The sequence below is a fragment of the Rana temporaria genome, chromosome 9, assembly GCF_905171775.1.
Source record: "Rana temporaria chromosome 9, aRanTem1.1, whole genome shotgun sequence".
In the NCBI taxonomy this organism is placed as follows: Eukaryota; Metazoa; Chordata; class Amphibia; order Anura; family Ranidae; genus Rana; species Rana temporaria.
Genome location: NC_053497.1, coordinates 141,138,146 through 141,163,269, shown reverse-complemented (window position 1 = coordinate 141,163,269; position 25,124 = coordinate 141,138,146).

The following is a 25,124-nucleotide window of genomic DNA, read 5'->3' as shown; positions in this document are numbered from 1 at the left end:
GTCAGAGACTGCAGATGTGGTGCAAGAGATGGTCAGAGACTGCAGACGTGGTACAAGAGATGGTCAGAGACTGCAGACATGGTACAAGAGATGGTCAGAGACTGTAGACATGGTACAAGAGATGGTCAGAGACTGCAGACATGGTACAAGGGATGGTCAGAGACTGCAGACATGGTACAAGAAATGGTCAGAGACTGCAGACATGGTACAAGGGATGGTCAGAGACTGCAGATGTGGTACAAGGGATGGTCAGAGACTGGAGACATGGTACAAGAGATGGTCAGAGACTGAAGACATGGTACAAGAGATCAATGCAGCCTCATCAGTGCCCATCATTGCAGCCTCACTGTACATATGAATGCAGCCCCACTGTATATATGAACGCAGCCCCACTTTTGTATATGAATGCAGCCCCAATTTTGTATATAAATGCAGTCCCACTTTTGTATATAAATACAGCCCCACTTTTGTATATAAATGCAGTCCCACTTTTGTATATAAATGCAGCCCCACTTTTGTATATAAATGCAGTCCCAATTTTGTATATAAATGCAGTCCCACTTTTGTATATAAATGCAGTCCCACTTTTGTATATGAATGCAGCCCCACTTTTGTATATGAATGCAGCCCCACTTTTGTATATGAATGCAACCCCACTTTTGTATATGATAGCAGCCCCACTTTTGTATATAAATGCAGTCCCACTTTTGTATATAAATGCAGTCCCACTTTTGTATATAAATGCAGTCCCACTTTTGTATATGAATGCAGTCCCACTTTTGTATATGAATGCAGCCCCACTTTTGTATATGAATGCAGCCCCACTTTTGTATATGAATGCAGGCCCACTTTTGTATATGAATGCAGGCCCACTTTTGTATATAAATGCAGGCCCACTTTTGTATATAAATACAGCCCCACTTTTGTATATAAATGCAGTCCCACTTTTGTATATAAATGCAGCCCCACTTTTGTATATAAATGCAGCCCCACTTTTGTATATGAATGCAGCCCCACTTTTGTATATAAATGCAGTCCCACTTTTGTATATGAATGCAGTCCCACTTTTGTATATGAATGCAGCCCCACTTTTGTATATGAATGCAGCCCCACTTTTGTATATGAATGCAGCCCCACTTTTGTATATGAATGCAGCCCCACTTTTGTATATGAATGCAGGCCCACTTTTGTATATGAATGCAGGCCCACTTTTGTATATGAATGCAGCCCCACTTTTGTATATAAATGCAGCCCCACTTTTGTATATAAATGCAGCCCCACTTTTGTATATAAATGCAGCCCCACTTTTGTATATAAATGCAGCCCCACTTTTGTATATGAATGCAGCCCCACTTTTGTATATGAATGCAGTCCCACTTTTGTATATGAATGCAGTCCCACTTTTGTATATGAATGCAGCCCCACTTTTGTATATGAATGCAGCCCCACTTTTGTATATGAATGCAGCCCCACTTTTGTATATGAATGCAGCCCCACTTTTGTATATAAATGCAGCCCCACTTTTGTATATAAATGCAGCCCCACTTTTGTATATAAATGCAGCCCCACTTTTGTATATAAATGCAGCCCCACTTTTGTATATAAATGCAGCCCCACTTTTGTATATGAATGCAGTCCCACTTTTGTATATGAATGCAGTCCCACTTTTGTATATGAATGCAGTCCCACTTTTGTATATGAATGCAGTCCCACTTTTGTATATGAATGCATCCCCACTTTGTATATAAATGCAGCCCCACTTTGTATATGAATGCATCCCCACTTTGTATATGAATGCAGCAGCCCCACTTTATATATTAATGCAGCAGCCCCACTTTGTATATTAATGCAGCAGCCCCACTTTGTATATTAATGCAGCAGCCCCACTTTGTATAATAATGCAGCCCCACTTTTGTATATGAATGAAGCCCCACTGTGCATGGCACTCACCATGGGATTGCCTCGATCACACACAGCAGGTATCTCCTCTCCCGACGTGTGTCATGGAACAAACAGGAGCTGTAGGTCTGTGTTCGGCAGGGCAGTGTGCTCTAGCAAGGTCCCCCCTAGACGGCAGGGCCAGATTAAGAACATCATGAGCCTGGTGCTGAGGATTTTGGTGGGGCCTTTTAGGCTGCATTCACACCTCCGTGACAAGTAACGCCGCGTACGCAGAACAAAAATGGGGCAGAACAAATATGAGAACTGAGATTTCCTTTAGTTGAACTAACAAAAGTGTGTCCATTCTAGAGCTGGTAACATTGAGGATATTCAGTATAATTTTAAAGAACTGTTTTTGTGGGTAAGCGACATAGGGGAGGAGTATGGACGGTATATAAGTGGGAAGTATGTGCAGGTGAGGGAGAGGAATGTGGAGGGTCTAACAGTGGGCACTATGTACAGGAGAGGAGTACAAAGGGTACGGAAAAAAGCACTATGTACAGGAGAGGAGTGTGAAGGGTATGACAATGGGCAGTATGTACAGGAAGAGTGAGGGGGTATGACAGAGGGTAGTACGTACCAGAGAGAAGTGTGGAGGGTATGATGGGGCAGTATGTACAGGAGAGGAGTGTGGAGGGTATGACAGTGGGCAGTATGTACAGGAGAGGAATGTAGACGGTATGATAGTGGGCTCTATGTATAGGAGAGGAGTGTGGAGGGTATGACAGTGAACACTATGTATAGGAGAGGAGTGTGGAGGGTATGACAGTGGGCACTATGTATAGGAGAGGAGTGTGGAGGGTATGACAGTGAGCAGTATGTACAGGAGAGGAGTGTGGAGGGTGCGACAATGGGCACTAAGTACAGGAGGGAAGTGTATGACAGCAGGCACTATGTGAAGGGTATGACAGTGGGCACTATGTATAGGAGAGGAGTGTGGAGGGTATGACAGTGGGCACTATGTACAGGAGAGTAGTGGTTAAGCGGGTCATACATGGATTGAAATTACACCAATTATGCAGAGTCCAGCCATAGTCAATCTATGTATGGGCTAGCTGGTTTTACACAAGTCAATCTATTAATCAACTTGAGTACAACCAGCCCTGTTTTTTTTTTCTTAAAACAATCAGTGCTGCCAGCTAAAGTTAGCAACACTGATCATTGTACGCACTGGCAGAACACAATAACACTGCAGGAGTGATTCCCCCATCCACAGGTCAGCAGGTGAGAGGGTGTGTGGGGACAGGCTGGGGAGAGATAGTAATCAGTGGCTGGGTAGGCACTGGTAGTATCAGAGCCAGATACATACAGGTTACATACGCCACGATCGTTAGAGCGAGAACAATAATTCTAGTACTAGACCTCCTCTGTAACTCTAAACATGTAACCTAAAAAAATGTAAAGCATCGCTTAGGATACCAAAAAAAATTGTGCTAACTTAACTAACTAACTGTTTTTTTAATGAATGAAACATTTTTTTCCAAAAAAACATGTTTGAAAAATTGCTGCGCAAATACCGTGCTAGAGCTGCACAATTAATCGTTAAAAAAATCGTGATCTCGATTCAACCCCCCTGACGATCTTCAATGCAGAGTTTGCTGATTCTTTCATATAACAAGTGGAGAGACTTTCAGCTGTCAAAAGAAAATATCTGGGCAGTCTGCCAAGTTTTTAACAGGAAACATTGTAACTGACACTTCCTTCTTAGATCAAAGGGATACACTTCTCTGTGTAAAGAACAAATCTGGGCAGTCTGCGAAGTTTGTAAACAAAATGAAACATTGTAACTAACTAACATTGTAACTAAATTTAACCACTTAAAGTCCAACACTTGTTTCTTAAGTTAGAAAGCAATATTATTTGCTAGAAAATTACTTGGAACTGCCAAACATTATATATATTTTAGCAGAGACTCTAGGGAATACAATGGCTATTGCTGCAATATGTTATGTCACACTGCATTTTCCCACTTCAATGAATAATAAAAACCATAAAAACAAAACAGCGAAGTCAGCCCATTTTTTTTTTTTTTTTTTAATGTGAAAGACAATGTTACAACAATCGTGAGAGAATCGTGATCTATCTTCTAAGCAAAAAAATTGCAATTCTCATTTTAGCCAGAATCGTGCAGCTCTGTACCCTGCAACATAAAAAGTGCAAAGACCACCATAGAGTAATTTTCTAGCAAAAAACAAATGATGATTTTTACATGTAGTAGAGAAGTATCAGAATTGGCCTGGGTGGCAAGGGGTTAATTACCATGAGTAATATACAAATAATTATTATAAGCACTGTGATCCTATCAGTCTGCTGTAGTGTGTCAGCTTGTATTTATATTGGCCGCTCTGAATGTAGCTTCTGACAGGCTGTGCAAGCAGGCCCGTATCTCCGGAACCATAAATGATAGCCGTCCCATATTTTAACCAGTTGTGGGGTAGCTCTTCCCATGCCTACCCCCAAATGTGGGGTTTCTGTGACCTCTGGTCATCGAGATACAACCCCCCAAATTCGATCTTAGAAAAAAAAAAATCTTAAAATTTTTTTTTTTTTGGGGCAAATGGGCCTATCTTGAGAAAGGGGCCTGGAACTGCAGCTCCATCAGCCCCATTGTTAATCCGGCCCTGCTAGACGGGCTTGTGTGATAGACAAAACACTGATTCAATCAGCGTTCCATCTCCATCTACTATCACACAAGCAGGTCTAGCACAGGCAGCACAGCCGAACACAGACCCAGCTCTCACACACAGCGAGAGATGCCCGGTGTCATACACGCAGGAGAGAGGGGGAGCGCTGCAGTCAGCTACAGCTCAAAGCAGCCTAAGGACAGGCAGCCTACCGGGCTGGGCCAGTCCCGCCCTGGTAATGAGAGAGAGTGAGAGACTTGGCAGCGGCAGCTGCAGGCACCACAAAGCAGTTTAAAAAAAAATGATTTTTTTTTTAAAGCCAATGTGACATGATTGTCTCGGGGGGGGGGGGGATGCATCTGACAGGCAACACTGTCAGGCCTCTCGGTGTACGGTGCATTCTCAGATCAAGTTCCCAGGCCTTCTCCCAAGGTACTAGCCTCTTGCATGGTCCTTACCAGGAAAGGTCCTCCCCTGGTTTCCTTCATCAAGTGGCTTTCTCCCGCAGGACAGACAGCACAGGATTACCTTTGCAGTACAGGCCCCAGCCAGACAACTGGGCCCAGCAAACAAAGCCGCAGCCCCGGGCCAACGTGGTCCCGGAGCTAGGATTCACAACGCGGACCAACGGACCCCGCGCCAATGGCGTCTGTCCCTTAAGTACCCCTCCCCACCATGTACAGCGGGGTGACCACTCCCACTAATTCACCGCCGAGGGGGGACACTCAAAACACCATGACCTGGCTGCTGCCACCCTTGGCCTGGGGTGGTAACAACAGGAATTTTTCTTTTGGAATTTCCGCCAAGAAAAAATTGAGAGCTGGTTCTCAAATTTTCCGACGGGAAAAGTTCTTGTCGGAATTTTATTGATTTGCATTTTAACCACTTCCCATCCCACTCATAGTCATATGACGTCAGCAGGAGGGATCTTCCATCCTGGGCGGGCGTCATATGACATTCTGGGCTTCCCGGCCATCTAGGGGGCATGCGCGCCCGCCGCGTTGCTTGGGAGCCGGTGCGCGTGCCCAGCGGCCGCAATGTCCGCCGGGCAGCCACGATTGTCTGTTAACACAGGATCTGTGTGTGTAAACGCACAGATCCACGTTCTGTCAGGTGAGGGGAGACCGATGGTGTGTTCCCAGTACAGAGGAACACCGAACGGTCTCCTCCCCTTGTGAGTCCCCACCCCCACAGTTAGAATCACTCCTTAGGGCACACAATTAACCCCTTGATCGCCCCCTAGTGTTAACCTCTTCCCTGCCAGTGACATTTACACAGTAATCAGTGCATTTTTTTTAGCACTGATCGCTGAATAAATGTGAATGGTCCCAAAAATGTGTCAAAAGTGTCCGATATGTCTGCCGCAATGTCACATGATAAAAATTGCAGATTGTCGCAATTGCTAGTTAAAAAAAAAAAAAATGCCATAAATCTACCGGTATCCCCTATTTTGTAAACATTATAGATTTTGCACAAACCAATCAATATACATTTATTGTCCCACTCCTCTTTACTGATCCTCTCCAAGTCATTAAGGTTTTGGGGCTGATGTTTGGTAACTTGAACCCTCAGCTGTGATTAAAGTGGAGTTTCACTTGTTTCTCTGTTTATTAAAAGTCAGCAGTTACAAAGTGTAGCTGCTAAATTTTAATAAACACACACTTACCTGTCCCACGATGCGGCCACCTGAAGCCTCAGTTCTCTCTCCTGTCTCTCCCCAGCGTCGACATCATTAATGTAGGCACCTGGCTGTGATAGCTTGCGACTCCACAGCCGGGTGCGCACTGTACATGGACGAGTCGCGCTGTGCGTCCTGAATGGCCGAGCAATCTTATGGTACCTGTGACATGTCCCAGAAGATTGTAGGGAAGGAGGGGGAAGAGGAGGAGTCGGAAGTGCGAACTAAATAACTCTCAAAACTAGGTACCCCCCCAAAATAAAAATTACATGCCAAATGTGGCATGTCAGGGGGTTAGGAGGTCTTAAAGCGGACGTTCCACTTTTGGGTGGAACTCTGCTTTAAGGTCTGGAGACTGGCTAGGCCACTCCAGGACCTTAATGTGCTCCTTCTTGAGCCACTCCTTTGTTGCCTTGGCTGTGTGTTTTGGGTCATTGTCATGCTGCAATACACATCCACGGGAAGGAGGTCCCCCCCCCCCCCAAGATTTGACAGTACATGGCCCTGTCCATCGTCCCTTTGGTGCAGTGAAGTTGTCCTGTCCCCTTAGCAGAAAAACAGTTGAGTTGATGCCAAAGAGCTTGATTTTGGTCTCATCTGAGCACAAAACTTTCACCCAGTTTTCCTCTCAATCATTCAGATGTTCATTAGAAAACTTCAGATGGACCTGTACATGTGCTTTCTTGAGCAGTGGGATCTTGCGGACGCTGCAGGATTTCAGGCCTTCACGGCATAGCATATTACCAATTGTTCTCTTGGTGACTATGGTCCCAGCTGCCTTGAGATCATTGACAGGATTCTCCTGTGTAGTTCTGGGCTCATTCCTCACCAGTCTCATGATCATTGAAACTCCATGAGGTGAGATCTTGCATGGAACCCCCAGACCAGGGAAGATTGATAGTTATTTTGTGTTTCTTCCATTTGTGAATAATCCCACCAACTGTTGTCACCGTCTCACCAAGCTGCTTGGCGATGGTCTTGTAGCCCATTCTAGCCTTGTGTAGGTCTACAGTCTTGTCCCTGACATCCTTGGACAGCTCTTTGGTCTTGGCCATTGTGGAGAGATTGGAATCTGATTAATTGATTTCTTCTGTTGATAGGTGTCTTTTATACAGGTAACAAGCTGAGATTAGGAGCACTCCTATTAAGAAAGTGCTCCTAATCTCAGCTTGTTACCTGTATAGAAGACACCTGGGAGCCAGAAATCTTGCTGATTGATAGGGAATCAAAGATTTATTTTACTCATTAAAATACAAATCAATTTATAATTTTTTTGAAATGCGTTTTTCTGAATGTTTGTTGCTATTCTGTTTCTCACTGTTAAAATAAACCTACCATTAAAATAATAGACTGATCATTTCTTTGTCAGTGGGCAAACGTACAAAATCAGTAGGGGATCAAATACTTTTTTCCCTCACTGTATTTGTACTTGGGGGGGGGGGGGGGGGGGTGTGTATGCTCCCTATAGGTTTTCTTGACGAAAAAACTGCCTGCAAAAAAATTGAAACCAGCTCTTTTTTCTCGTCGTGTTTTTCGTCAGTCTTTTTCTCGTTGCGAAAAACGGTCGTATGTATGCTTTTCCGAGGGGGGAAAAAATGCGCATGCTTAGAATCAAGTATGAGACGGGAGCGCTCGTTCTGATAAAACTAGCATTCAGAATGGAGATAGCACATTCGTCACGCTGTAAATTATTGCCTCGTTTAATGCAGCGCATGAAAAGCGTGAATCGTCTCTCATCAAACTTTTACCAACACGAGGATCAGCAAAACAGCCCAAAGGGTGGCGCCATTTGAAAGGAGCTTCCCCTTTATAGTGCCATTGTGCGTGTTGTACATCACCGCGCTTTGGTCGGAAGTTTTTTTGCATGAACGTGTGTAATACAAGTCATGCAGGAGAGGAATGACGTTGTGAAAAACAGTGGCTTTTTGAACGTCAGGAAAAATGATGGTGTGTACGTGGCATCACAGTTACTTTGCTGGTCAGCTTGGCCAGCAAGGAAAATACAGATGCAATTACAAATAAAGACATTTAAAAAAAAAAAAAAAAAATCATATACTAAATACTATCATTAAAGGTTATGATTACTACATTCATATACTGTATATTATCATTACATATACTATATTACTCGATTACAATTAACAGAATACAATACTTCTAGATTTGTCATTTAAATAACTTTTGCTGGAATATATAATTTTTTTAAATTCTTTATTAAAGGCATGCGTTACATTACAATATGACATGGCAATAGTCTCAGGTACAAAATGTCCAACAATGGGTAAATACAATAAAAGTAAAACAGATAAAAGCTACAAAGCTGCTCTATGCTTCTCTGTATGTTCTTGGCTACAGGCTATATAACGTTTACTCCACTATGTACTGTGTGACAAAATCAGGGCTGGTGCAAGGATTTTTGAAACCCTAGGCGAAACCTAATTTTGACGCCCCTATTGGCCCCACCCCTGACTCCACCCTCTTTACCCTACCCATGTGACAGGAGGCAGCGCTATATCGGAAGCATCAGCTCCTGTCAGGAAAGGTTCCTCCCGCTGGTGATACTGCCTGGTATTTGGCGTGCAGTACTGTGGTCCACCACCAGGTGTCTCCTGACAGTCTGGAACTGCCAGGGGAGCTCTCCCATGGTGGTATTATGTGATCCTTGGGCTGCAGTACTGGCGTCCACCAGCGGGGGGGTTCTTGGCAGTGTGGGGCCGACATCTCCTGCAATCAGGCTCATCTCCTGCAATCAGGCTCATCTCCTGCGATCAGGCGTCACCTGAGCCTGATTGCAGTAGATGTGTATAAATACCTGGCAGTGACAATCAGACCTTGCCTTGATATCTTTCTTGCGCCCTAAACCTAAAACCTGTACCTGAACCTGGAATCCTGTACCCTGTGCTCTGTACCTATACCTGTTCCCCCTGTGATCCATTCATCCCCTCCTTGTCCTGTTTGTGCTCCCTTCCCCCAGCTGCTGACCTCCCATTGACGATCCTGGCCTGGCCCTGTTGTGATTCCGGTTTGTCCCTATTACTGTTATTATTTGTGGTTTCTGTTGGTGTTGGTTGGAGTGTTTTGGAGGTTGTTTTAATATATTATTTCACCATCCTTAATAAATCATATTTTCACTTAAAACACGTCTGGGTTCCCTCTTTTGCAGTCCACACAGTTCTGATCACATCTGATTCATGATAGCTCCCTTTAGCAGCAGTGCGCCCTAGTTTGCCTAGTGGTAGCACCGGCCCTGGACAAAATATCCATAAAAACAATGCTTGAAAAAAAGTAAAACAACAAGGTACCAAGTTGCTTTTCGTTACCCTTGTGCTAAGACGTGGTTGGCTCATACAAAAACTGGGGCCATCAATTACATGCCACAATAAGCAGATAGCGAGTGGGTAGTGTTCAAATAGTGTGGATGACACAATACAAGGTAACAAGGTTTTCCTATCAGTCATACCCACGTTTACCTGGTGCTTAGTTAAAGGCAAACTATAATGGTCTTGGTACAAGTTTATTGTATTTCTGTCTTCATTTCATAACATTTCAAACTAATGTTTTCCTTTTTCTTCTTTAAGTTTTAATTATACAATTAATTGATGACAAAGGATTCTCAGAGAACTATAAGTTAGCTAATGAGAGAGCATTGCCATATCAGCCTGCTTTGTGGCAAGCTTTGTTCAACTGAAACTGTCAATTTGTTCACTAGACTGGTAATCAGTTTCTGGAAGAAATGTAAAAAGGATAATAAAGCTTACCTAAAAAGGACAAATGGGTATAATACTACTACATATTTACCTGACTATAAAAAAACAGAAAAATACATTTTAATTGTTTATATAGAAGAAAATGTATACAAATCACTGTACATTTCCTTCAAGCTAAATGCGTATCCTTTACTTGTAGATAATTTTCTTGCTATAAGCAGAGTTCCAAGGTTCCATTACACTGGACTGAAGATATGCTGAACATGGCTGTCACAAAAATGCACCCATCAGATCACATTTGATTACTGTAAAAAACATGTTCAGCAACCGGATATATTCTTTGGCAGCTATAAGAACATGGAATACACACAGCTTTCACACTTGTCTGGCACAGACGTGTGGGAAATGTGTGGAGGAACAATAGCTTGGTGTTAAAAAGTAAGGTCTCACGTGTCATTTCCTGTTATAGAGTTTAACAATTGTGTAAATACATGGATTAATCCTTCCAGGGTCAGACTGCCAATGTCAGAGCAGCTTTGCTCATTCTCTGTTGATAAGCTCATAGGCAACTACCATTGTATATGCATGCTGACTGCAGTGGAGTATCAGCATGTGTACGTCCACGTTGCTACCTCTGCAACTAAAGGGGAGCAGTTAGGAGTGGTAAAAACAGATAAACCGCATGGTTTTACTACCCCTCCATCACCTCACATATGAAGAAGGCCTTGGTTCACATATGTGCTGCTACTGTATGTGCTGCATGTAGCGCAGCCTATTTATTTCAATGGGCCATAGCAGGGAAAAAAGTCCCTGACCCTTTTTTTAAATTGCGGCGCAGTGACAGTGTTTGCGGCGGCCCCTTTAGTTAAGCTGTGCCCCTTTCAGACCTCTCATCAGTGCAGACCTGCAGCGAAAGACAGCACCTCGCTGCAGTCACATGTAAAGGAAAAAAAAAAAAAAAAGAGCCATGGCAGAGGTACCCTTCCTATCCCACACTACCTCACTCCGTATGCCATGCTGTACATTTTCTATTTCACCTGCCTCATTCTATATGCCATGCTGTAAATTTCCTATTCCATGCAACCTCATTCCATATGGCATGCTTTACATTCTCTAATCAACACCACCTCATTCCATATACCATGCTATATGTTCCCTATTCCACACAGCCTCATTCAGTATGTCATGCTGTACGTTTTCTATTCCACCCACTTCACTCTGTATACCATGCTCTACATTCTCGATTCCATACCACCTTATGCCCTATGGTATCCTGTACTGTACATTCCACACTGCCTCATTCCATATGCTGTTCCACACAGCCTAATTTTGTACACCGTGCTGTATTCCCCTTATTCCACACTGCCTCATTCCAAATACTGTGCCATACATGTCCTGTTCCACACTGCCTCATTCTGTATGCCATGCTGTATTCTCCCTATTCCATACTGCCTTATTCCATATGCCATGCTGTACGATGCCTATTCCACCACCTTCTCATTCCATTTACCAAGTCACAACGCCTGATTCCATACACCATGCTGTACAATTGCCTATTCCACTCCAGCTTATTCAATATGCTATACTGTATATTCTTTATTCCTGATTGCCTCATTCCATATACCATGCTGTACATTCCCCATTCCACACTACTTCATTGCATATACCTTGATGTACATTCCCTAGTTCACATCACCTCATTCTGTATGCCATGATGTACGCTCCCTATTCCACACCTCCTCATTCTGTATACCATTGTGTACGTTCCCTATTCCACACTTCCTCATTCTGTATGCCACTGTGTACGTTCCCTATTCCACACCTGCTCATTCTGTATCCTATAGTGTACATTCCCTAGTTCACACCACCTCATTTTGTATACCATTATGTATGTTCCCTATTCCACACCTACTCATTCTGTATGCCATTGTGTACGTTCCCTATTCCACACTTCCTCATTCTATATGCCATTGTGTACATTCCCTATTCCACACCTCCACATTCTGTATGCCATGGTGTATGTTCCCTATTCCACACCTCCTCATTCTGTATGCCATGGTATACGTTCCCTATTCCACACCTCCTCATTCTGTATGCCATGGTATACGTTCCCTATTCCACACCTCCTCATTCTGTATGCCATGGTGTATGTTCCCTATTCCACACCTACTCATTCTGTATGGCATAATGTACGTTCCCTATTCCACACCTCCTCATTCTGTATGCCATGGTATACGTTCCCTATTCCACACTTCTTCATTCTGTATGCCATTGTGTATGTTCCCTATTCCACACCTCCTCATTCTGTATGCCATTGTGTACATTCCCTATTCCACACTTCCTCATTCTATATGCCATGGTGTACGTTCCCTATTCCACACCTCCTCATTCTGTATGCCATGGTGTATGTTCCCTATTCCACACCTACTCCATTCTGTATGCCATAATGTACGTTCCCTATTCCACACCTCCTCATTCTGTATGCCATTATATACGTTCCCTATTCCACACTTCTTCATTCTGTATGCCATGGTGTATGTTCCCTATTTCACACCTACTCATTCTGTATGCCATTGTGTACGTTCCATATTCTACACCTACTCATTCTGTGTGCCATTGTGTACGTTCCCTATTCCACACCTACTCATTCTGTATGCCATAGTGTACATTCTCTATTCCACACCTCCTCATTCTGTGTGGCATGGCAGGGCTGCTGACCAAAATCATGGGGCCCCGTACAGTCTACCTGATACGGGCCCACCCATCCTCATCACAGTGCCTATCCATTCTCCACACCTAAGCTCATCCCTAACAGTTAGAATGCTGCAGCTGATTTTAAGGCTTATGTGTGTGTATGCTCGGGGCAGGCAAGTAGTATTATTTTGCCAGAGAAAGGCTGTAAGTAGGCATGTGCAAAAGGGAAAAAATCATTTTGTTTCATTTTGTTTTAATTCGTCATTTAATTAATTTTGTTAAGTTAGATTCGTTACATGTGTTTAATTCGTTTTCGGAATTTGTTCGTTTTCGACCGAATTTGAAAAATCCGGTCGAATTCGAAAATATTTTGATCGGATTCGATAATATTTCAACCGGATTCAAAAACAAATTCTATTCGATTCGAATTCGAAAACAATACTTCTATCAATCTTCTATCTATCTTCCATTTTCTGAAATTCGAAATTCATATAGAATGAATACAAATTCGAATAGAAAAATATTAGAATAGAGTAGAATAAAATATATATATATATATATATATATATATATATATATATATATATATATATATATATATATATATATATATATATATATATATATATAATTTTATTATTCTACTCTTCTAATATTTTTCTATTCGAATTTGAGTTCATTCTATATGAATTTTGAATTTCAGAAAATGGAAGATAGATAGAAGAAGCCAGGTCATATTCTATTGTATTTGATTACATTCTATTAAATTCCATTCTGTTCTTTACTATTCTTTGATTTTCATTCTATTGTTTTATTATTTTATAATCTATTTTATTGTATTCTTTTTTTAGAAATCGATTTATATTTTTTAGATTTTGATTCAAATTTGCTTTAAATTTTCATTGGAAATTTGTTTTCGAATCAAATTGTTTTCGAATTCGAGTCGAATAGAATTTGTTTTCGAATTCGATCGAATTTCGTCCACGGGTTTTTGATTCGAAAACGTTCGTTCGGATTCGGTTAAATTCGTTAATATTACAATTCGGGAATTCGTATGCGTCTGAATGTCCGAATAATGAAAAATTTGTCCGAATTTCGATTCGAAACGAAACGAAATGCACATGCCTAGCTGTAAGTAACTGTGGCTGGCCGAAACTTTAATGGGGTTGTAAAGGTAAACGTTTTTTCACCTTAATGCATCCTATGCATTAAGGTGAAAAAACATCCAACAGTACCCCACCCCCCCCCTGAGCCCCCGTTTTACTTACCTGGCCCCTCGAAAGTCCCGTGCTTGCTCCCGTCATCCTCCTCGGGTTCTCAGCCCGGCCGTTGATTGGCTGCACTGGATGGATTGAAAGCAGCGCAGCCATTGTCGTTACAACCAATGTTTGCAGAATACCATCTCTGAACACACAATTCGTTGAACCTTGAAGCAGATGGGCTACAGAAACAGAAGACCACACCGGGTGCCACTCCTGTCAGCTAAGAACAGAAAACTGAGGCTACAATTGGCACAGCTTCACAAAAATTGGACAATTGAAGTCTGGAAAAACGTTGCCTGGTCTGATGAGTCTCGATTTCACTTGCAACGTTCAGCTGGTAGGATCAGAATTTGGACTAAACGACATGAAAGCATTGATCCATCCTGCCTTGTATCAATGGTTCAGGCTGGTGGAGGTGGTGTAATGGTGTGGGGGATATTTTCTTGGCACACTTTGGGCCGCTTAGTACCAATTGAGCATCATTTTAACAAAAAAATTTAACTTTATTGAGATGAATGTCAGGTCACCCGTGGCCAGGTGACAAGTGCACCCCGTTGGGGTCAGGGATGCACCACAGGGTAGTGAACCCTATAGCCGACTGCTGCTAGCAGAGAGGAAGCGTGAACCCAAGATCACCCAGGGTGCGGAGTCTAAGACCCAGTTTTGTGTTCACCAGAGCCTCTAGTGGTGAGGATGGCCTTGGCCGCAACTGGATCCAGGTCGCGACCCCCGAGATCCCCTAGGTCACACTCCACAGGGAGAGAGGGGAAGCAGCCATCAGGACAAATGGTGGTGATGGGTAGGCCGAGGTCAGGGCAACAGGCAGACAAGGGTAACCATGGGACAGGCAAATGGTCAGGGGCACCGGCAAACAGCAGAAGTCAGGAACAAGCCAAAAAACGGTACACAGGAAGATGATCATAGCACACTGCAAACAGGAACTTAGCAAACTACACTATTGAACAGCACTGCAGACCTGCAGTGCAACAGTTAATATAGACTTCCTGGGATGGCCTGGCTGGGGCCACACAGGAAGAGGAAGTGATAAAAAAGGAAACCAGAACAGGGTCAGGCCTCTAATGACCACATGGAGATGAGGTAAGCTGCAGACTTTATTGCAAATCCATGACAATGAAAACATGTTCTACAAGCGTACATGTAATGGAATTGTGATGAACAAAAATAAAAAATGCATCAAATAAAGAATACAACAGTCTTATATTAATCATTTTTATAAGTGTCTCACTCAACCAGGCTGGGGTCATTTAAGTACATGTTTTTCCATCCTCCAGCCATCCCAAACTCTAGAAATATTTTGGGGGCAACCTCTGTGGGTGCATATCATCTTCTTAAACGGAAGGGTCTCATTGACTTAATTTTTTCAACTCTGAGAGGGCAATGCCTGCATCCACACCTTAGCAAGAACTTTTCAAGCTATAAACAAGGTCTCATACATAAATATTGCTTGGTATTTGTCCACATCAGTGTCAGGCAAAAGGCCCAATAGACAGAGCTTTGGGTCCAGACCTGCCGGCGACCCCATGGTGTCGTGAAGAAATTGAGCTACTTGCAACCAATAGGTCTGTACGTTCGGGCAGCTCCAGATCAGATGGTAAAATGTACCAGGAGTCAGTAAGCAAAGAGGACATAATGGATTTCTTGGCTACCTTCAGTGGTGTCCCAATTGAGCATCATTTACATGCAATGGCCTACCTGAGTATTGTTGCTTACTATGTCCATCCCTTTATGACTAAAGTGTACCCATCTTCTGATGACTCCTTCCAGCAGGATAATGCACCATGTCACAAAGCTCAAATCATCTCAGCACTGTTTTCTTGAACATGACAATGAGGTCACTGCACTCCAATGGCCTCCATAGTCACCAGATCTCAATCCAATAGAGCACTCTTTGGATGTGGGTGGAATGGGAAATTTGCATTACGGATGTGCAGCCGACAAATCTGCAGCAACTGCATGATGTTATCATGTCAATATGGACCAAAATCTCGGAGGAATGTTTCTAACACCTTGTTGAATCTATGCCACGAAAAATTAAGGCAGTTCTGAAGGCAAAAGGGGGTCCAACCCGGTAATAGCAAGGTGCACCTAATAAAGTGGCGGGTGAGTGTATATTGAGGTATATTGCCTGAGAATATTGGGCCACCCAAAGGTTTACAGCTATAAACATTTCACAGATGAAGACAACATTGTGATCAGTCACAGGGCTATCCTTCAACATGTGTCTGTAGCCATACTAAATCTGAACTTCTACTGGCAAATTTTTGGGAGGCGTACAGAAGATTTCACATTCCAAATGGAATGAGGAGCCAGAATACCGGAAATTAAGAACATATCTGCTCGTATTCTAAGATTTCAAAGCAGACGGGCAGACTTAAACAGATTCAGAAATCTCTTTCAGTGACGGCCAGAAATATAAATAGAGCCGTATATTGATGGAATTGCATAATATTTTGACCTTTTGTCATTATAATACTGCAGCATTGCGTACAAAGCTCTGTCATCAGATCCATAAAGTCAGTGTTGTTTTAGCGGGTTACAACTCTGAATTTCTGGAGGCGGTTGGAGTTGTTTTTGAAGGAGATTAAAATGCAAATTGTTATGGTGAACTGCGTTCACAGCCAATGGTGTCTTTTTCGCCAGGTTCCAGCCTTTGCCAGGTACAAAAGGTTGTGGACCCGCCACTGCATTACTGCAGTGTTTCTCTATGTTTTTCAGTCAAAGCACCCTTTTAAATGCTGCACAATCTTGAGGCACCCAATTCTAAAGGGTTAAAACGTAAGTAATAGTTTTTACATAATGCAGCAACATCTACACATGTAGGACACACAATGTTAGAGGCACTTTATTGTTCCAAAGAAAAACACAACTTTGCACACTGGCAATGACTGGTATTCCAATGTTTATTTCCTTCCTCACTCAGATAATGTGACCTCAGTGCTGACTGAAAAAAGGATGCTGTACAGGTGCCTGATGTCTTCCTTATCAACCAATCATGTCATTAGTTATTAGGACGCTGACAGCTAGGGGATTGTAATGGTTCACAATGAAACCATGTGGCTTTGTGTAACTAAAAGGCAGGTTTCATCCACTCGCTGGCTTGTATACAATTTTTGGGAAATTTAGAGGCATTTTACCAAGGCACCCAGGTTGAAAAAGGCAGCTTTGAAGAACCTCAGATCTCCACATATTTGCAGTGCTTAAAGAGACTTCTGATGGGTCCACAGTGACACTCTCCCAAAATATTAAAACTTTAGCGGGGAATATCAATGTGTATTTTAATCCATAGCTTTAGAGCTTGAAGCTATAGGTCTAGATATCACCTGTCATTTTCTAGTTGTCCTCTTTCAAGTTCCACTTTATGCATTGACATACCATCCATAAGATCTTGGGGCCAGATTCACGTAGAGCGCATATATAGACCGGCGTATCGCATCTCTGTTACGTTACGCCGGCTCAATTTCGTGCCGCAAGTACCGTATCCACAGAGTATTTGCGCCCAAATTTGCGCCAGCGTAACATAAATTCCGAGGCGTAAGGCGGGGTAATTGAAAGTGGGAAGGAAGTGGGCGTGTTCCATTGAAATGAGCCGTGACCCCATGCAAATGAAGGGACGGCCGGACTGCGCATGCGCGCATGATTCTGCACCTCACTGCGCATGCTCAGAACTCGGCCCGGCGCAATCAGTGAGATAGGAACTAGGCTCGGCGTACTTAGTGAGATACGCCCTGTGTATAAATAGGCCCAGACAAATGCCCTTCCATTGCAAAAGTACATCCATGTGTTTCCCTTCCTGAAGCATGGTGCTTTTGTTCTGTTGTCTGTGGCTGTGTGTTGGTTTGTGTAGGAGTGTTATAGGAAAGATTTATTGGAGTAGGAGATTGTATTAGCTGTTTGTTTTTTCTGAGTGTTTTTTGTGTCTTTTTTCTGTGTGTTTTTTGTGTCTTTTTTCTGTGTGTTTTTTGGTGTCTGTATTAGCTGTCTGATTTTGGTGTCTGGTTTTTGGTGTCTGTTTTTGTGTCTGTGTGTGCTGTCTGTTTTTGTGTCTGTTTGGTGCTGAGTGTTTGGTGGTGATATGGCACCAAAGAGGAGAAAATTGAACTTCACTGTCCGTGAGAAGGAGATCCTTGCCAGGGCCATCACTCGAAATGGGCGTTTTTTGCATGGCCCTGAGAGCCAGGACACCACCCCGGCCAGGAAGAAGCAGATCCTCCAAGAGATAGTTGATGATATCAATGCCTTGGGGGGGGGAGACGAGGACCGTTAGTGGGATCTCCAAAAAGATTAATGATCTGAGGAGCGTGGTCCGTGATAAGCTGGCCAAACTTACAGCACATTCCAGGGGCACTGGAGGGGGACCACCTTGCACCATCAGGTTGACTGATGAGGAGCGTGCAGTGGCCCGGTGCTTCAACAGCCAGCAAGTGGTGGGCCTGCCTGGCTTTGACTCCGATGAGGCCGTGAGGACAGGTACGTTTTTTTTTTCTATCTGATGTGTAGCATGTGTGGGGGGGAAGGGAATATGTGACAATATGTGACAAGTGTGTGGATCCTCCAACCTGTGTATGTTTTGTGTCATCCACAGATGGCCAGGAGGGTGCTGGGCCATCTGGCCAGTCTGCACCATCCCCCGGACATCAGGCTGCTGAAAACCCCCAGGAAAGGCAGGAGTCCTCAGGGGAGGGGAGTGGCCACAACTCACCTCATGAGGAGGATGAGGGGGAGGAGGTTGAGGAGGAGGAGGTCACCATTGCCAGTGAAATACTTCGCCTTTTGGATGAGGCTCCCCCTGTGGCTGGCAGCAGTCAGGCCTCCATCAGGGGTAGCCCCTCCTACTCCTCCCCCAACAGGGCTCCCCCCCCAGGGGGCTCCCCTTCTCCCAGGCCACAAGCCTCATCTGCAGGCAGGAAGGCCACCTGGAAGACCAGGGGGGTGGCAGACTTTCTGTCGGCCAATCTTAGGAGGGACCAGGCCCTTCAGACCCGCCATCTGGGTCAGGTCACCCAGACTTTGGCCCAGATGGAGGAGAGCCTGGTCTCCATAAAGGACTCCGTGATGGACGTGAGCACGAACTCCTTGGCATTCATAAACTGTTTTAATGAGCTGCAGACTGCCACATTAGGCGTGGGTCAGAAGGTGCATTCCCTGACCCAGGCTGTCCAGGCCAATGTGGCAGCCCTGAATGTTGGTCTCAACAGAATACCCGTGGCCTTGGAGGGCAGGAGGCTCCTCCTTCCCCTGATTCCCCCCCCCATGAGTCTCCCCTGAGGGGCCAGGGCCGTGGCCGTGGCCGGCCCAGGCCGACGTTAATTTGTGATGTACTTTTGTTTTCAGTGTTTTATTATTTTTTTGGGGTTTTTACTGTGATTATGATTTGTTTTATGTTTGTGAATGATGTATGAATGTGGGGGTGACATTCCTGCCAGAAAAGGGGTGTCGCACTCAGTTTTGGTGGAGAAGGGTTCCCCAGGACCAGGGAGAAGTGATCCCAGGTCCATGTGAATGGAGTATGAATGAATGTACAGTGACATAATTGGAGCCTTAGCGTGGCGTTGCTGCTCCCTAGTACCGTGCGGTGTACTTTGGTCTAATCCAATTCGATGAGGATGTGGGGTGTGTGTGCTAGGGACCACAGTGGTGTGCATGCATGCATTCTACTTGTGCCATGATTAATGTGTGTGTTTAACGTGCAAAGGTGCCTTCTGCCTGCCTCTAAAGTCACTAGTATAGCTTTGAGCATGGATGCCCCTGGCATGTTGGCATACAGATTGTTGTCCTGCAAGTGTGTGTGCTCAGCTCGTCCCTAACGGTGTTGCTTTAGCTGACCTGCACACGTCTGGTGCAAAGTTAAGCCTGCTTTTATAAGGGGTAACTTTAGACTGGACATTCAGCTGATGCGCACATGGTGTAGCCTGCGCCACACAAGCGTACTTTTGTGGATCGCCGTATCTCCCTCATTTGCATATTTGACTAGCAAAACAATGGTGTGTCTAGCGTATTTTTGCGCCCCAAGGTGCGCCGGTGTAATCGTTTTACGTCGGTCGGAAAAAGCTGGTTTTCAGGCGTATCTCATTTTGAGGATACGGCGCATAGATACGCACGGCGCATATTTACAATTACGTCGCGCATCTCTAGATACGCCGGCGTAAGTGCTTTGTGAATCTGGCCCTTGGTCTAGAACAGTGATTCTCAACCTGGGGGTCGGGACCCCTTTGGGGGTCAAATCATGATTTGCCAGGGGGTCACCAAATCCTGGGCTGTTCCTGGAGCCCGCGGCCGCCCATTCAGTTCACGGCATGGCTGGGGGCAGAGACTAGAAGTCGGCTGACGTGAGAAATGTGAAGTGGGAGAGGATGGAGGAGCATAGGTGTCACTGCTACGAGACACCACAAAGTCTGAGACACCGTGAATGCGGAGCAACACTACTTGTGATTATATTTACCATTAAAAGTCCCCACTACAGTTCTCAGATCAGCAGATGACCTTGATTAAGGGCACCTAAGTTGACTGATCAGAATTCCCCCCAGCACTGCCACTGATCCTATTAACCCCACCCACCAAGAAATAAGAGAAGGAATAAAAATAGAGACTACATGGAAGGGAGAGAAAAAGAGGTTAAGGAACAAAGAAAAAAAGGGCTAGCGAGGAATAGGGAAAAAAAAGGGGGAAAGAAAAAGGAGAACAAAGAGAAAGAGGGGTACATCCTCAAATGTACCATAAGGGGTTTTAATACTGTATGAGTGGAAGGGACTCAGGGAGCGCTAAATGTCCATGGGTTAGGGGCACAAATTACTTGCCTTGGATGCCGACAACCCACTCCACGAAAATAATTTTACCGTTAGGGAATTTTATCAAGGGTCACGGCACTAGAAAGGTTGAGAACCACTGGTCTAGAAGCTCCCTCCAAAGAGAGCTCAACTCACCAATAAGATGCAGCAGTTTAATGCAACATAGTTTTATTTTTGAAAATTGGGTTCCTTGATGTTAACTGGTCTTATCAAAGTGTACAATGAACTTCTTACACCTTGTGCCCACTATAAAGGCTGGAAACTAACTGAGGGCACAAGAAGAAAAGAGGGGTCTTGCTAACCACCAAATCAACTAACCATAGACACATACAGTAGTATAGATAAACTGGATTGTACCACTTTGCAAGCCTGAAAATAACAAGTTGTAGTTACAGTACATATTAAATACATCTTGAAATTTCCACAACAGTATTGACTCAGGGGGGCTGAATACAAATGTACCCCACACTTTTCACATATTTATTTGTAAAAAAAATTGAAAACCATTTATCATTTTCCTTCGACTTTCTCAATTATGTGCCACTTTGTGTTGATCTATTACATAAAATCCCCAAAAAATACATTTAAGTTTTTGGTTGTAACATGACAAAATGTGGAAAATTTCAAGGGGTAAGAATATTTTTTACCCTACTGTTTGCTCTCTGTTCTCCTTTCTTCCCCTTTTCTCTCTCTCCCTATCCATCTTTCTTGTTCGTTCTATCCCTTCTTCTTTCTCTCCATTTTTCTTTGTCCCCTCCCCCCACATCTCTTTCTCCAGGACCGGAATTCACATCTCAGGAGCCATTAGGCCAGGGGCGTACCTAGAGAATTTGGCACCCGGGGCGGATCCAATATCCACCCAATATATTAAAATGTAAAAACACTCCACTGTGCCCCCTGCATACCTCTGCATCCTTCAATATCTTTTTGTTACTACTGTGTACCCCCTCTCCACAACTACATCTCTGGACCACTTTACATTGCACAGCACCCTGCATCACTGGACCCCTTTACATTAAACAGCCCCCTGCATCACTGGACCCCTTTACATTACACAGCCCCCTGCATCACTGGACCCCTTTACATCTCAAAGCCCCCTTCACCTCTGGACCCTTTTACATTACACAGCACCCTGCACCTCTGGACCCTTTTACATTACACAGCCCCCTGCATCACTGGACCCCTTTACATTACACAGCGCCCTGCATCACTGGACCCCTTTAAAATTACACAGTACCCTGCATCACTGGACCCCTTTAAAATTACACAGCACCCTGCATCACTGGACCCCTTTAAAATTACACAGCACCCTGTATCACTGGATCCCTTTACATCTCACAGCCCCCTTCACCTCTGGACCCTTTTACATTACACAGCACCCTGCACCTCTGGACCTCTTTATATTACACAGCCCCCTGCATCACTGGACCCCTTTAAAATTACAAAGCACCCTGCATCACTGGACCCCTTTACATCTCATAGCCCCCTGCACCTCTGGACCCTTTTACATTACACAGCCCCCTGCACCACTGGACCCCTTTACATCACATAGCCCCCTGCACCTCTGGACCCCTTTACATTACACAGCACCCTGCATCACTGGACCCCTTTAAAATTACACAGTACCCTGCATCACTGGACCCCTTTAAAATTACACAGCACCCTGTATCACTGGATCCCTTTACATCTCACAGCCCCCTTCACCTCTGGACCCTTTTACATTACATAGCACCCTGCACCTCTGGACCTCTTTATATTACACAGCCCCCTGCATCACTGGACCCCTTTAAAATTACACAGTACCCTGCATCACTGCACCCCTTTACATTACACAGCACCCTGCATCACTGGACCCCTTTACATCTCATAGCCCCCTGCACCTCTGGACCCTTTTACATTACACAGCCCCCTGCACCACTGGACCCCTTTACATCACATAGCCCCCTGCACCTCTGGACCCCTTTACATTACACAGCACCCTGCATCACTGGACTCCTTTAAATTACACAGCACCCTGCACCTCTGGACACCTTTACATTACACAGCACCCTGCACCTCTGGACCCCTTTACTTTACACAGCACCCTGCATCACTGGACCCCTTTACATTACTCAGCCCCCTGCATCACTGGATCCCTTTAAAATTACACAGTACCCTGCATCACTGGACCCCTTTAAAATTACACAGCACCCTGCATCACTGGACCCCTTTACATCTCACAGCCCCCTTCACCTCTGGACCCTTTTACATTACACAGCACCCTGCACCTCTGGACCCTTTTACATTACACAGCACCCTGCACCCCTTTACATTACACAGCACCCTGCACCTCTTTACATTACACAGCCCCTGCACCACTGGACCCCTTTACATCACATAGCCCCCTGCACCTCTGGACCCCTTTACATTACACAGCACCCTGCACCTCTGGACCCCTTTACATTGCACAGCACCCTGCATCACTGCACCCCTTTTACATTACACAGCCGCCTGCACCTCTGCACCCCTTTACATCACATAGCCCCCTGCACCTCTGGACCCTTTTACACTACACAGCCCTCTGCACCCCTTTACATTACACAGCACCCTGCATCACTGCAACCATTTTACATTACACAGCCACCTGCACCTCTGGACCCCTGCATGTTACACAGACCCCCCCTCAGTGCAAATCCCCCCCTCAGTGCAAACCCCCCCTCAGTGCAACCCCCCAGTGCAAACACCCCCCCACCTTAGTACAACCCCCCTCAGTGCAAACCCCCTTAGTGAAAACCCCCTCAGTGCAAACACCCCCTTAGTACACCCCCCACCCCTTCAGTGAAATCCCCCCAGGTGCAAACACCCCCCCCTCCCCTTTCAGTACCTCAGATCATTGCAGGCACATGTCAGCTAAAAAAAAATAAAAAAAAAAAAATGTTTTTAAATCGGGATGGTGTCACCCCTCTAGTGGGTGTCACCCGGGGCGGCCCGCACCCCCCTAGCAATGCCTCTGCCAGAATGCACTGTGGGGTGCAGAGAAACCTTGAGTGGTGACCAAATTGCATTTGTGAGATGTGCTGTAGGTATTCTACAATGCCTTCATTGCTGAAAATGGAAACACCTAGGTGTCAGAGATCCCTGGAGGTGCCTAGAATGACATTCTAAAATAAATTACGCAGGTACATAATATATAAAAATAACAGTAACAATAACACATTTCTTTAGTTAATGTTTTTTTCTGCCAGCAGGTTCTGACTCCCCCAAAATTATGATTTTAGAAAGGTTTATGGACTGTAAACACAGTTTAGAATGTTCAGAACTGGTACAGGGCAGTAAGTTCCTGATTCTAATCTGTGCAATTTGAAAGAAATTAAGCACTTAAACTGTCCATCAACTTAACTCAGATAGCAGAAATAATCATAGAATGAGATTGGTCAACTGTACTTTGATGTTTCATTGCAGTCTGTTAAATATAAATGGTAATAAATTCCTCTGACCTAGTGCAGCATTCTAGTGAGGCCCGGAGTAAAAATTACTGGAAGGAAAAGATAACGCAGGGCCGGGGCATGACCGTGTGCAAGGGAGCCTGCACAGGTCCTTGGTCTTTGATGGTGGGAGATAACAGATCTGATGGAAGTTTTGGGGGGTTCATATGTGGTATGGGTCCCTCTGGGGTATTCTAGTGGAACGGTGTCCGCTTGAATACGGGTATGGTGGCACTGCAGGAAAAAGGGGGTTGTCTCCGAGCTGTATACGGCTGGAGGCCTGGTATGGTAAAATTGTCCCGCAGTGTGGTGGTGGTAATGTTTTTAGGTTCGGGGGCCATCAAAGACCAACAGGCTGTGTGTGTATGTTTAAAAAGTTGCTGTTAAAATGTTTATTTGGAAATGATTTAATTAATTTAATTAATTAATTATTTTGGTAATAGTAAAAAGGCTGTTATGGCCATTTATACTCCAAACTCAGGTGTGATCTCATTATTATTAACATTATTATCATTATTATGGTTATGTGATTAAGTTGGGGAAAGAAGAAGGGGATGGGGAAGAGGTATGTGGAAATAGGGGTATCCTGAATACACTGATCATGAGCGGAGAAGCATTTTGGAAACAAATTCTTTATACATTGGTAATCCTCTGCCATAGGATTTCAATCCGGCAGATCCCTTTCCTTAAAGAGGTCACCAGGCCTATCCCGAGACATCAGCTTGCGTTGCTTGGTCTCCTCCAGGGCAGGTCCTCCCCCTGTTTCCTTCGCTAAGAAGCTTCCCCCGCTTGGATAGACGGCTAGGGATCCCTTGTATTACCATAGGCCCCAGCCAGCGTAGCTGGGCCTACCTGATAGGAATACAGCCTCGGACCAACGTGGTCCTGGGGCTGAAATTACGCACACTCGCCTCGCGCCAGGAGGGCCACAAGGCGAAGGACCCCGAA